The following is a 15190-nucleotide window of genomic DNA, read 5'->3' on the forward strand; positions in this document are numbered from 1 at the left end:
GTCCCTGGTAACCTGGCCTTCCCTTTTCAAAGCCACCTAAATTTAGCTCTATCTCTCTGGGGTGTCACAAATCCCCCAGCACTCCAAGAGCACCCATTGGACCCCGGGCTGGATGTGTGGCCCACACCTGGCCTCTCACAGGGATACTCCAGCCACTGTCACAAAGAGGAGAAAACGTCACAGGGGAATGACCTGACCCCTGCTGCATCCAATCAGCAAACAGCCCTAAGTGGCTTTGGGGTCCATGTCCACCATTTGTCTGACACCCACCCAGGTGGTTCCCAGGCCTTGGGGTCCTAGTGTGGAACTCAGCATAATTAACGCAGAACAGGAGGACCAGAGGGCCCCTTTGTCTCTCTCCACACATGAGGGAAGTTTGTGTGGTGAGGTCATGGACAGTGTCTGCATTTCTGCCATGAATAGGGCTGTAGTGGAAACACTTTCATAATCTCTTTTTAAATATCCCTTTGGACCAGTTTTAATAGTTTGCTGGGGGACCTTATTATAAAATATTATATATGGTTACATAGTGATAACAGTGATAACTCTCTTGATTCATTTTTTTTCATTTAGTTTTAAACATTAAGTACTCCAAGACTACATACTAATGAAACCGGTGTAGACAAAGCCTCAGATTAGGAACCAGGGTCACCTGTGGAAGGTCCTTGCTGAAACCAGTCAACCTATCAGCCTGTCCCTCAGGCCCAGCAGCATAAGTCGTTCCTCCAAGTCATTCAGTTGGCTGGCAGTAACCCCTGGTAGGATTCTGGAAGGCATCTGCTTTTCATCTTAGATTTTAACAGAAACTCGGGATGAAAAGTTTTCAAGACTTAAAAGCCCAAGTCTTTTATATTTTTAGTGTAATTTGGAGTATTAGAAAATCAGCATTTTCAGCATCTCTGAAATCACAATGCAAAAACAGCCCCAGTTTCATAAGGCCAACCCTTGGTATCTCTGTTCTGCAAAGTAGGGTAAGATGATGCCACAAAAGGCAGGTTGTATGCAACATTATCCTTACTCCAACAGAACTATCACACTTTAATCCAGGGGGTCTTTAAATTATAAGACATAAAGAAAACCTTTCTTGAGACGGAAAGTTTTATAAATCAGAGAAAAAACTTCTAGAACATAACATTTACATCTCATAACAAATTATATGCCCTATTCTTTCCTTATTAATACATTAGTTTTTCCATAATACTTTTAATTTTTAGCTTGAAAATACCAGTTGCTTAAAAAAAAAAGAGACAAAATGAAACCTCAGAAATTTTTTTTGTTTTGTTTTTGAGACAGGATCTTACTCTGTCACCCAGGATGGAGTGCAGTGGTCGGATCTCAGCTCACTGCAGCCTCAACCTCCCTGGCTCAAGCGATCTTCCCACCTCAGCCTCCTAAGCAGCTGGGACTACAGAGACATGGCACCACACCTGACTAATTTTTGTTTTTGTTTTGTTGTGGAGATGGGGTATCGCTGTCTTGCCCAGGCTAGTCTTGAATTCCTGAGCTCAAGCGATCCACCTGCCTTCACCTCCCAAAATAATTACAGGTATGGGCCACCATCACTGGCCTAATTTTTTTAAGCTGATAAAGAAATAACACACCAGTGCCTTCTGGGGAAAAGCTTTCAAGCAAAGCAGTCATTTTTGCTAGAGATTATAGACAATGCTATCATGGTGAAATGGTGGAACTAATCCAGAACAATTCATAATCTTTTTCAGATCTTCACTCAAATCAGCCTCATGCACAAACATTCCTTACCCTCACTTCAGTAATACACTTTTGCCTCTCTCTCTTTTACACTTTCTCCCTGTAGCTGCTTTTTTGTGACTCCCTGGCAGGAAAAAGAGAAAACATGCTATTTATTGAGCACTATTATGTGTCATGGACTATGGTAAATACCTTCAAGAAGAAAGTCTGGGCTAAAAGTGCTTCACCTCAGTCTAGAGGATGTACTTCACAGGGTCTTTGAACATTTGGTGACAGGCATTTTGGGCATGTCCTCTAGGCTGAGCTGTAGCCCTTATGGGACAGACTCACTCTGGAAGAAGCTCAAGTCCCACCTCAAGATTTCTGTCTCCTCTGTCTGGGGCTGTCAGGGGGGACAGAAGCCAAGGGCACCCTGCACTTAGGGATCGGCCATAGGAGCTGCTCCCCGGATCGGGATATGGGAGTTAGCAGCTCAGGATGGGGACACAAGGTGAGTTCCAAACAGCTCTGTCACAGAGAGTGTCAGCAGAGCTTTGTGACATCAATTGCAAAGAGGGGGGCATGTGGCAGAAGAAGCCCTGAGTGATGAGTCACAGCCCATTCTGAGGAAAGGGAGAAGAAAGTAGCATCCTCAGGCTCTCTTGCCTTATTAACCCATTGCATTTCTTCTCAGAGGATCCTGCCTAAAATAAAGACATTATTCCACCTCCATCTCCTTACATTCTAAGCCAGAAATATGTGTGAGTTATCATTCAAGTGCACAGAGGTCTGTATTTTCTTCCTCCTTAAATGATACTTTTAATACTAATAAATTCCTCAAAATTTTTACCTCACATATGAGAGACAGAAGAAACAGGGCTTCAACACTGAGTTAATTAAAAATAATTCAAGCTAATTATTTTCCTTCACACCATAAATTTTGAACAGCGTTTTCATTATTCTTTGAGTGTTATAACAAACATGCTTAAGCAGCCAAGCAAGCATCTCAATCTTTACTAATGATTCCAAGGAAAGGCAATTGTATTTCCTAAGGATAGTCAAAGTATGTGAAATGTAGAGGGTGAGGGAAGAAAAAGTGGTAGCTTGAGGTTCCAACATTCAATCAGGTTTTATTTATTTATTAATAAATAAATTAATTTATTTGTCTTGGTATATAATTCTATTATTTTTATTTTTGTTTGGTATCTTTTTTCAGTTTTATTTTTGATTGACAAATAGTAATTTACATATTTATGGTATACAATGTAAAATTTCCATATGTGCATACATTGTGTAATGATCAAATCAGAGTAACCATGATATTCACCACCTTAAATATGTATTACTTGATACGAATATTAATCGAATTAAAATGAAAATGTTTATCAGTGGTGTCCTTCCCTCAATTTGTTTTACACACACTAATGTCTAAGACTAGTGCTATCCACTTGTCCACTTCAGTGGGCTCTTTCAAGTTAAAGTTTTTGCTCTTGGAAAGAAATACTGCTCTTATCATTTTCTTCAGTCTCCAAATGTAAATGCACAATAAATGTTCTGGACAGTATAGAAAAATTACTAGACTGTGGATTCTGGTAAATTCCAAATCACATTAAATAGCAATAAAGGGTATCCACAGGCTCTTCCTTTATTCATGCATTAATTATTTGTTAGCTGTGGTCATCAACACTTGGAATTCTCTGATTGACTAATCTTTCACTTTGTAATAAATGTTAAATATTATCTATATGATATTTTATTTGAGTATTCTATTACCGAGGAGATGAATCCTCTTTCAGATATGGTAAATTTTTTATTCATTTATTTTTACCTTGAGCATTAATTTTTTTAATATTGTATGTATTGCACATTTGTGTGTCAGTTTTTTTGTCTTTTAACTCTCTAATTTTAATATATTTGAATTTGTTAGTTTCTTGTTTTCCCTTTTCCTTACATCAAAAACTCCCTATTCTTTGTCAAAAAAATAACCCTACGGTGACTTCTGCAAGTTTGCCAGTTGCATTTTGCACATTTGAATCCACAATCAATTGATTATTATCTATAGAATAGAGAGGAATGAATGCATTTCACGGATTAAGGCCAGGCGCAGTGACTCACACCTGTAATCCCAGCACTTTGGGAAGCCAAGGCAGGTGGATCATGAGGCCAGGAGTTTGAGACCAGCCTGTCCAAGATGGTGAAACCCCGTCTGTACTAAAAATACAAAAATTAGCAGGGCACAGTAGCAGGTGCCTATAATCCCAGCTCCTTGGGAGGCTGAGGCAGGAGAATCGCTTGAACCTGGGAGGTAGAGGTTACAGTGAGCAGAGATAGTGCCACTCTAGACAGAGAAAAACTATGTCTCAAAAAAGATAAATAAAATTTTTAAAAAAAGAAAGAAAAATCTTAAAAGTAGGGAGATAAAAAACAGAGGTAAGCCACAAATGTGTAGGCACTATCCACACAGCCTTGATAGAACCCAGAACAAAGAGAAGTAAATATCGAGTATAAGAATATTTAGTCAAATATCGTTAATAGATAAGGATAAAAATAAAACATTCTCAAAAATACAAAGACAAAAAGATTTTATTACCAGATATTCTTAATATTATACTTCAAAAAGAAATGAAAAAGAGACACTTGTAAACATATGGCAATATCTATCATGCATATTAAACTCAAAATGAGAGAATTGGCATCATTAATTTCAAAACTATTTAGACACACTGAAACTGTAGGTCCATACATTTAAGTTAAATTAGATGGCAAGTTCTGTACTACTTAAATAATTTAAGTGGTGACAGAATAATCTGTTTTTAATAAAAATAACTTGTTAACTTTCTGTCTCACAGTTTTCATCACACTGATTATCTTTTTATCAGATCTGAGTAGCACAAAAGGACTGACAGTGGCATATACATTGCCCACAAGCCTCTGGACACCCAGGACAACAGGGTCATATGCCCATAGCAAGGTTAAGGTAAATGAGATGATGAAATCGACCCAGTAGATGACCACAAAGAAACTCACTAGGAGCAGGATGGTCTGAGTGGCACTTTTCTCTGGGGAAGGTCTTGGGAAGAGGCTGGTGCTGTAAAACTACCAGAATTTCATCTGGTGCCTAAACAAAAGAACCACCATGCATGCACTTGAAAGCAGCATTATTCTTATAAGCAAAACATCTCTGGGTAATGACAGAGTAAGAAACAGTCTTCTGATGATAGAAAAGCGAACAGTATTTACTGATATGCAGAAGATTGCTCAGGGTCACACTGGAAGAAGCTATAGTGTACAAGATGAGATTACTACTGAAAAAAAACCTGAGAAAACATGAAAAGAAGAAGAAATGGCAGGTGAAAACAGTGGATTTATGGTTAAACCTCACCAACCAAAAGCTGCTGAGGCTGATAATTACGGCCTGAAGAACACTCAGGAGGCAGGTTGTGCAGCTGGAGAAACATCTCATTATATTGTTTAGGTAGGAAAATACTTTACACTTGAAGTCATTCTGAAAATACAGTGACTCAAACACACCTGGAGAAAACAATGACACCATTGCATCACTATGTGGATGAGGGCCAGGTGATAAATGGTCAGGTCAGCGGGCTTAGGCCTGCATTACAGAAGAAGTGTGAAGAAAATGAGGAAGCTGATAATTGAGATTCCAACACCAGCTTGGAAAAAAGAGGTATTCTTCAATGAAAACATAAGTGGAATGTAATAATCTAAACTGTGAAAGAGAAACATATTTTGAATATCTCAAAATAAGACTTTACACCATAAATGTTATTTATGGTATGTTCAAATCATCACTAACATGTTTTATCTCATAAAATTCTTTCTTCATTAATTCTAGTACATAAATTTTCAAAAATAGTCTCAGCATTATTTTATACATTACAGTGTATAAATACTTATATTCCAAGAATATTTGTGTGTATACATAATTTTAAAAATTTTTTAAAAATCTGACTCTCACATCACAGCATTAATTTTCTCAGCCTCTTTCACATTTAAGAACTTTTGTGATTACCTTAGGCTTACACTCAATTCTGATAAGATCAGGTGTATTCAGGGTGGTATGGCTATAGACACCAAACTCATAATTCAAATTAATCTCCTATTTTAGAGTCAACTGATTATCATCCTTGGTTGTATCTGCAGCCTCTATTTGTCTTTGTCATATACTATAATATATTCCTAGAACCCGGGGGTTAAGACATGGGCACTTTTGTGGGGCATTATTTCATTTATCACAACTCCTGTTAACTGTATTTTATTAAAATAATCCTGGCTCTGTCCAACTTGTGTTTCGATCCCAGAGAACTCTTATGTAAACTTTTTTATCTTGGAAGAAAATTGCAACCCAGCGCGGTGGCTCACGCCTGTAATCTCAGCACTCTGGAAGGCTGAGGTGGGCAGATCATTTGAGGTCAGGAGTTCAAGGCCAGCCTGGCCAACATGAGGATACCCTGTCTCTACTAAAAATACAAAAATCAGCCAGGAATGGTGGCACATGTCTGTAATCCCAGCTATTTGGGAGGCTGAGGCAGAAGAATCATTGAACCTGGGAGGCAAAGGTTGCAGTGAACAGAGATCACGTCACTGCACTCCAGCCTGAGTGACAGAGCTGGAACCTGTCTCAAAAAAAAAAAAAGAAGAAGAAGAAGAAAATTGCTAATATCCAGCTCTCAATGTTAAGAGGAACTATGCTACCATTCTCTGCCTTTTAACATCAAAAAAGTTGCATTAAAATGATAACATGATGATCTTTGTTGAGACTTCAATTATTACAGAGATATCCTTCCATGCCTTGGAAAAATACTAAGGTCTTTAATACTGAAGATAATTTGCTATACCTTAAAGAGAATATCTCCATATCAGAATACTTTATAAATTTATCGAATACTTTTGCAATTACTTTTTCATGTTACTGTCCCTGAATATATGCACTATTATTGTATCCAATTAAGTTAATCCAGGGCTTTGAATAATGTAGCTTTATAACATACACACACACACACACACACAAATTAGCAAATAAATTACCCAAACTTTAAGATAAAAATGTTAAATTATCATTTCAAGGTCACTTACAATTCTACCAACCTATAAATGTAAATATGTAAGACAATGAAGATAATTTGACATTTTTAGATTATACTGAGAAATTCATATCTGCGTTAGAAAACTGCTCTAATACCAACTGATGTGGATGTGTTTACAAAATAGAAATTGTGTAGTTGATATAATCGTTGTTGTTTTATCTCTCAATGCATAATCTAGTACAGGTATACACTTATCTCAATGTCCAGAACCAAACAACAGACCACTGCCACCAACATATACTGGTGCCTTCAACATACTTGGGTTTTGCTTTCATGTTAGATCCAGAAGCTCCAGTATTATGTCAGATTAAAGGCAAAATTTTAAAGTACAACGGTTTAGTACCAACAAAACAATAGTTGTACTTGAAATACTAATATATAAATAATTATTTAGTAAACATAAGCAATCACTTTACAAATATACTGCGTGTATTATAAGTCATGTCCCAGAAACAAATAATAAAATTAGAAAAAGAAAACACAGATAAGAATTCTAGTATTTTTTACTTGCCCAATGTTGTATCCAGGTCACATATTTTAATACATGCTGCATATTTATTTTAAATAAATTCTACCTACTACAAAAGAGTTTATCTGTTAAATTATCTTTTTTTTTCTCTAATGAGGATTTTGAGAATGTTGGTCCTGATTCTAGAGGAAAGAACAGTGATTTTCACAAACTAGGCATTTAGTTCAATTTGAATTTTAGGTAAATAATGGATAAGTATTTTGTGTAAATATCTTCAAAGAATTGCTTACACATACTGCACACAAATATGCAAATACTGCATAGCTATACAAAAAAGTTCTTTGTTGTTTATTCTAATTTTAAGCTTAAGTGTGTTTTCTGTATTTTTATTTGGTAAATCTGCCATATCTACCATAAAATTATCATAAAATGTGAAATAATATGTTATAGACCTAGGAAGACAGAACAGAACAAAATTCATACAGGCCATATGATTTGGCCAAAATGTAAAAGAAAATTGCTTCCTAAATAATATATAAAAATATAAATCGAGATGTACATGTGAGCTCTTGGTATAAGATGTGGCAACCAGGTATTCCTTAGGCTGAGAATAAAGACCCTGAGCAATCTCAGAGACAGACAATACAGGTCAAGTACATTCTCATTATACTTGATTTACCTTCTAAATAATATAAGTTTCAATACACAAATGCATGCGTGCACGCACACACACACACACAAATGGTGGGGAAGATAGCACCATTAAATGGACCAAGAATAAAAGACTGATAACAAATTTTGCAAGTTTAGATCATAAAAGAAGACAGTGTTTTAAAAGACATTAGCCATACACAAGGACCCAAGAGCTATTACGCATAGAATAATATTCTATTTTGGGCTGGGTGAAATGACTTATGGCTGCAATCCCAGAACTTCTAGAAACTGAAATAAAAGGATAGCTTGAAGCCAGGAGTTCAAGACCAGCCTGGTCAAAATAGTGAGTTCCTGCCTCTACTTTTTTTTTAATTTAAATTAACTGGGTGTGGTGGCACATGCCTATAGTGCTAGTTCCTAAAGAGAATAAAGGAAGTGAATCACTTAAGTTCATTGAACTGCGGCTGTAGTTAGCTATAATCATACCACTGCACTCCTATGTGGGTGACAGAGTGAGAGACCCTTCTCTGAAAAAAAAAAAAAGATATTCTATCTTGGAGAAAATAAGTCTATTTCCTCATTTTTATAATAATGTCTACAGAATAATGTCTACAGAATTTTACACTGTACCTGATTTAGATTAAAATTATATACAGCCTAAATAAAATAATGCACTTGTTTTATTATTTTATTGATAGCTTCATGGTCATTACCAATTTTATCATATTCTATGAATGGCACTTAAGACCTATTACTGGTCACTGACAACATATAACGTGGTTACGAGAATTGCAGGTGACAAGTGAGGGGGTTGGATGATTTAGTGGCAATAGTTGAAAACCTTAAAAATAGAGCTCGGCATTGTAGGAAAAAAACACTATTCAACCTAGATTATTACATGAAAAAAAACTGTGAAATGCAGCAATGCCAAAAAACCCCAATTATGATAGGTATGAAATAATAACTGAATAGATTAAGTATATTTCAATTTGGCAATTTAACTTACTGTAGGAGGCAGCTAGGATGTTTGCTAACATAAATTTTTATGATCTCAAGACGCTTAATTCTCAGGTCTCTGAATAAAAAAATATAGACTGTGAAAGTGTCACTGAAGAAACAGGAAACAGAAAACAGAAAACACTTGAGGGTCTTTGTCACGAGCCATGGGCTACAAATTTGGAGAAATTCTAAAATTCTGCCAAGCTGTGTGTGTGTGTGTGTGTGTGTGTGTGTGTGTGTGTGTGTGTGTGTTGGGGAAACCAGCCCCATTCCACCCAGCGGGTACTCCGAGTCCGGTGTAGACAAAGGAGTTAGAAAGAGAATAACTGTTTAAAAGGCGGATCCGGGGGACCAGAGCGTCGGCTCACGGCCCAGAGCTCTTGGGCTCTGCCCAATTTATTGGTTTACAAGCTCTTTGTTCTTAGGGCAGATGGGAGCAGGAGGAAGGGATGAGGAAAAGGATTAATCAGTGAAGGAGAACTCATGAGTCATTCGACAAGATGTGTAGCAGTGGCGGTTTCTGTGAATTTCCTTGAGCAAAGGCGTGTGTCTAAACTACTTAAGCTCTTTAACTCATCGGGACTTAAACGGGTGGGAGCAGGTTTCAGGAAGAGCCAATATGTTTGATTATACTCCACTGCTTCAAGGGAGTGTTTTCTCCCTGAGCAACCTGTGGCATGCCACTGAGCTGTTATGCTCTCAGAGCATAAAGACATGAAGGCAATAAGGAGACATTTCTCCTCAGAGGCTGCCATGGCTTCCCCTGGGTGTCTCACACAGGGGAGACCAACTCAGCTGGAACCCCAGAAACTCTCTTTCCCACGTGTGTGTGTGTATGTGTGTGTGTGTGTGTGTCTGTTTTAATCTCTAGGATGAAGAGTATATGTGAGCAAAATAAAAATATAGCACTTTTATTTTTTAAAGCTTGTGAGTTTTTTCACTATTATATCTCTGGGCATCACTCCAATGTGAAGATAAGGCTGTATCTAAAATTCAGTTTGGGAGGAAAGACATCTGTGTCCTCTGTACCTCAGGTACACTAATCAGGATCAGTAGAGGTCCCACCCTTCTGACTTTCTCGCTTCTGAATGCATGCAGAGTTTGTTATCATAAATAATTTTAAGACGAATTAAAATAATCTGATGTTCGAGGACATAGAGGTTTACTATTATGTTTTTAAGATTTTTGTAGCCTTGTGTGCCACAGACAATCTCTATCAGCATTATTTTGTGTTTTTCTCCTATCCTAATTTCACCCCGTCTTTCATTTTAAAGAAACATAGACACAAAGAACACTATTTCCACTGAATGCAGAAATAGCTACTTACTAACTTCAACAACTTGATATTTACTAGTTATATTTATGAATATATATTTTAATTAGATTACAAACTTGGCCGGGAATGGTAGCTCACTCCTGTAATCCCAGCAGTTTGGGAGGCCAAAGCAGGCAGAGCACTTGAGGTGAGAATTTCCAGATGAGCCTGGTCAACATGGTGAAACCCAGTCTCTACTAAAAATACAAAAGAATTAGCCAGGCATGGAGGTGGAGGTTGTAGTGAGCCAGCACCATGCCACTGCACTCCAGCCTGGGTGACAAAGTGAGACAGACTTTGTCTCAAAAAAAAAAGAAAGAAAGAAAAATAAAATCATAAACTTAGAAGTGATAGGGATACAATATGAGAAGATCCTTTTCGAAAAGGAAATACTATATCCTTAATATTTTTGTAAATTATTACTCTTATCGCTAAGCAATCTCACCTAAAGAAATATAAAACCAATTTTATAAGTTTGGTTTGTTTACAAAACACAGTAATAAAACTGAATTAATTTAAGACAGTATTTAAAATTATGATGAATATTGCAAGTCCCCATTCAGGGAAGATTTTAACTCTGTAAAGATTTAATAAATAGCAAAATGTGACATTTTTAGATAGTTATGTGGTAATCAGAAAAAAAATGAAAAAATTTTATAAAACAGTAAAACAAAAGGATCTTCATGGTTTCTGATAATTATTATTATAAAGTATTGCAAACATCTAATATATTAAGATAACACAATTTTAAGCAATCCTAAAATATTATAAACATGCTAATGATTCTCCAAACTAAAAAGAACAAAGAAAACTAACTGAAGAATCTCTCAATTGGCTTATCTTTGTTTCAAAATACAAAATTTTACATAAATGAATAAAATAAGGTGTAATATAGCTAATTCATTAAATTCCAACTCAAATACAACACCATGAAAATACAAAGGTCTTTCCACAAATCTGTAAGTTTATGTCCTCATAAGAGTAAATTTATATTTTATCTTGAAAAATGTTCTGCTCTTAGCAGTAATTCAGTGATAATTAGACTGTGATTATGAGAAGCAATTCTACTAACATACCACTGAGAAAATGCTGCCTCATGCCACCAACCACTTGAGTCCTAAGCTCTCACTGTTTATGCAGATGGATAACAGACACTCACCCAGCTGAGCCTTTCAGTTGAATCTTTGTATGTAGGTTGAGGCCCACAATATGTTATAAGGAAATGATGCCAAGAGCTCATCTCCATTTAGGCCAATAATTTTCATGTCACCTGTAGAAGCAGGATAGCCTAGGGATAAAGATTATTAGAAAGGAGCCAACAAGGGGAAAACTAAACTTAACTAACTTTTAACTCCTGAAAAACAGCAGGTGAGGAACAGATGGGCTTTAAACTTTGTCACATGTGATCTCATTTTCATGGTAACCTTGCCCAGGCAGGTTGTCTGGTCTAAGTCCTTGTCAACAAAACAGAACTCAAACAATATTTTTACTTAAAAGAAACAGAATATAATATTAGGTTTCTTGATGTAACCCCATTGGTTCCAGAGTGTCCTGTGGTATTCATACATGTTCCTTAATGGTCTCAAAATTCCTCAATGGTCCCAGGGTAACAGCTAGACTATAAGCTACTTGAGATGGAGTTTCACTCTTGTTGCCGAAGCTGGAGTGCAATAGTGCAATCTCAGCTCACTGCAACTCCACCTCCCAGGTTCAAGTGATTCTCCTGCCTCAGCCTCCCAAGTAGCTGGGATTATAGACACACGCCACCATGCCGGACTAATTTTTTGTATTTTTAGTAGAAACGGGGTTTCACCATGTTAGCCAGGCTGGTCTTGAACTCCTGACCTCAGGTGATCCACCCACCTCGACCTCCCAAAGTGCTGGGATTACAAGCGTGAGCCATCGTGCCCGGCCTAAAGTGTGCTCTCTTAAAAAAAAGGAAATTGAAGTCAATGACTGCAGAAAATTTGGGAAAATTACATATCTGTGGAAATTGAACAACACACTCCTAAATAACCATCATATCAAAATAAAATAATTGGATATTTTCATATAAATAATAATAAAGCAACATATCAAAACTTATGAGATGTGGCAAAAACCTGCTCAGATAAATTTATAGCAATAAACACCTATATTAAAAATGAACAACCATAACTTAAAATCAATAAACTAATATTTGGCACAAACATGTAAAGGCAAATTAACTACACATCACACCTGGAGGAAAAATATCAGCTGGAAAATACAAGAGTCATGTAGAATAGGAAGACTGGAGAATAAAATGACTGGGGATAAGGGTTCTGAAAACTGTCCACATATTTCTGAGAATCTAGAAGCCCATATGCATGCTCAGGACTAGGCATGGGTAAGATCAATGTTCAGCAAAGCTCTAAGAAGACCTTATCAGTCATAATTGCTTTACCCTCGAATATGGTTTGGCTCTGTGATCCAACCCAAATCTCATCTCAAATTATAATCCCCACGTGTTGGGGGAAAGAAGTGATTGGATTGTGGGTGTGGTTCCCCCCATGCTGTTCTCAAGATAATGAGTGAGTTCTCACGAGATCTGCTGGTTTTATAAACTGCAGTTTTTTCTGTCCTCTCACTCTCTCTCCTGCCACCTTGTGAAGAGGGTACTAGCTTCTCCTCTACTTTCTGCCATGATTGTAAATTTCCTGAGGCCACTCCAGTTATGCAGAACTGTGAGCCAATTAAACCTATTTCTCTTACGAATTACCCAGTCTCAGGCATTTCATTATAGCAGCGTAAGAACCAACTAATACACGCTCAAACTCAGCACAAACAGGAAAAAAAAAAAAAAGGCAAAGATCTAATCTTCCTGGTTTGTAAGCCGAGCTGCAATAATTAAGATGTTTTGGGCGAGCATGCATTTGAGAAAATCTCTGTCGAATTACTAGCTCATAAGATAATGAAACAGAAACTTTTATTCCATACACAACAAAGAATACAATATTTACAAAAATACCTTTGAAAACTCATTAAACGAATATAAATAATGATGAGAAACAAAAGCCCAAAGGATTAAAAATATGATTTCAAAGTTACCATATTATAATATCAAAATTAACAGTTTTCAAAACAGCAAAACACAAGGCAGGCAAAAAAAATCACTCATTAACAAGATAACAAATTAAAAGAAACATTCCTAGAGATTTCCTAGACACTGAAAGATATTAAGGAGTCTTCAAATCAACAGACTTAAATATGCTGAAAAAGAAAGTAAACCATAAAAAAGAAAAAAATTTGGAAAAATGATGTCTCATCTAATAGAAAGTATCCATAGAGATAGCAATTATAAAATAAACAAAAAATTCTGGTCAAAAATTAAAATCACTGAAAGAAAAAAAATTACCAGAAAGCCTCTACAGCAGATATGAGTAGAAAGAAAAAAAAATTAGCAAAGTTTAGTCTGTTCAATTTTAATGATTTTGACTGTCTAGGAGAAAGAGAATTAAGAAAAATTAGAAGACCCTAAGATACTAATGACAAATCATTACAATGCCGTCACAAGGATTATGGCAAATCCAGAAAGAAGAGGGAGATAGTAAAATAATCAGAAAAAAAAATTGAAGGAATGATGGTTGAAAAATTTCTGAACATGATAAAACTCATGAATCTGCACATCCAAAAATATAACTGAGCTCAAAATTGTATACACTCAAAGACCTCCACCAAAGACATTACAATCAAACTTTCAAAAGTTACAGACAAAAAAAGAATCTTAAAAATAGTAATAGAGTAATAGTAATAGAGAAAAGACTCATCATATACAAAGGTTTCATAGTAAAATTAACAGCTAATTTCTTGCTAGAAAAAAGTCATGAGACAGCAGGATGACTTATTTAAAGAGATAAAATTTCACATTTCTATATTTTAAAAAAATTATACAGAGTTTCTCACTAGTAGATCTACTCTGAAATACATGATAAAGACTATCTTTTTGGCTGAAATAAAAGGACACACTATAAAATAACTTAATGCCAAATAAAAAGAACAAATAACACCAGTAAAAGTAAATATATACAAAAATTAAAATGCCACTATTAAAATATTTTTATTTCATAACATTTCATCTTTTAAAATTCTTTTTACATATGATTCAGAAGACTAATGCATAAAAGTAGCTATAAATCTGTGTTAATTTCAGGCAATGCATAATTATATAAGCTGGAAACATATAGTTGCAGAAACAAATCTGTGTGGAATCAACTGTTTTAATAAAACTAAATTTCAAGTGGTATTAATTTATTAGACATGGTCATACAATCATGAGATTAGTTATAATCCTTAATCACTAAAACAATAACTTTAAAAAGTCAAAAAGGAATTTAAAAGGGAATAAAAACTGTAGACTTGAAAAATATCAATAGAATAAAAATGTCAGTAATAAATAGACTGAATTTGAAAAAGATATACGACAGAAAAATAAGTAGCAAAATGATAGAATTGCATCTTTTGTAAATACTTTAAATGGAAATAAACTGTACAATTACAATGGAAACATTGACAGAATGGTTTAAAAAACATAAATATAGTCCAACTTTGTTATCTACAAGAGACTCTCATTAGTTTACTCTTTAGGTCTAAGTAAAAGAATTCCAGAAGATACTTTATACAAATAGTAGCCAAAAGAGATGGGGTGGCTATATTTCAGCAAAATAAATATTAAGACAAAAGTGTTACAAGTGACAGATGAGGACATTATATATTGAAGAAATGTAAACCTATCAATAAGACATAACATAACAATTGTAAATATATATGCACCTAACAAAGATCCCAACGTATGAAACAAAAAGACGGTTAATGACAGAAGTAGAAAGTTACAGAGATTTGTTGACCTAAATATACCAACTAGACCTAGCAGTCAAATACAAGTACATTTCTTCAAAAATAAATTAATTTGGTTTTCAGATTTTGTGAATTGTTTTTCAGAAA

This window comes from Pongo pygmaeus, chromosome 18 (genome assembly GCF_028885625.2).
Source record: "Pongo pygmaeus isolate AG05252 chromosome 18, NHGRI_mPonPyg2-v2.0_pri, whole genome shotgun sequence".
Taxonomy (NCBI): domain Eukaryota; kingdom Metazoa; phylum Chordata; class Mammalia; order Primates; family Hominidae; genus Pongo; species Pongo pygmaeus.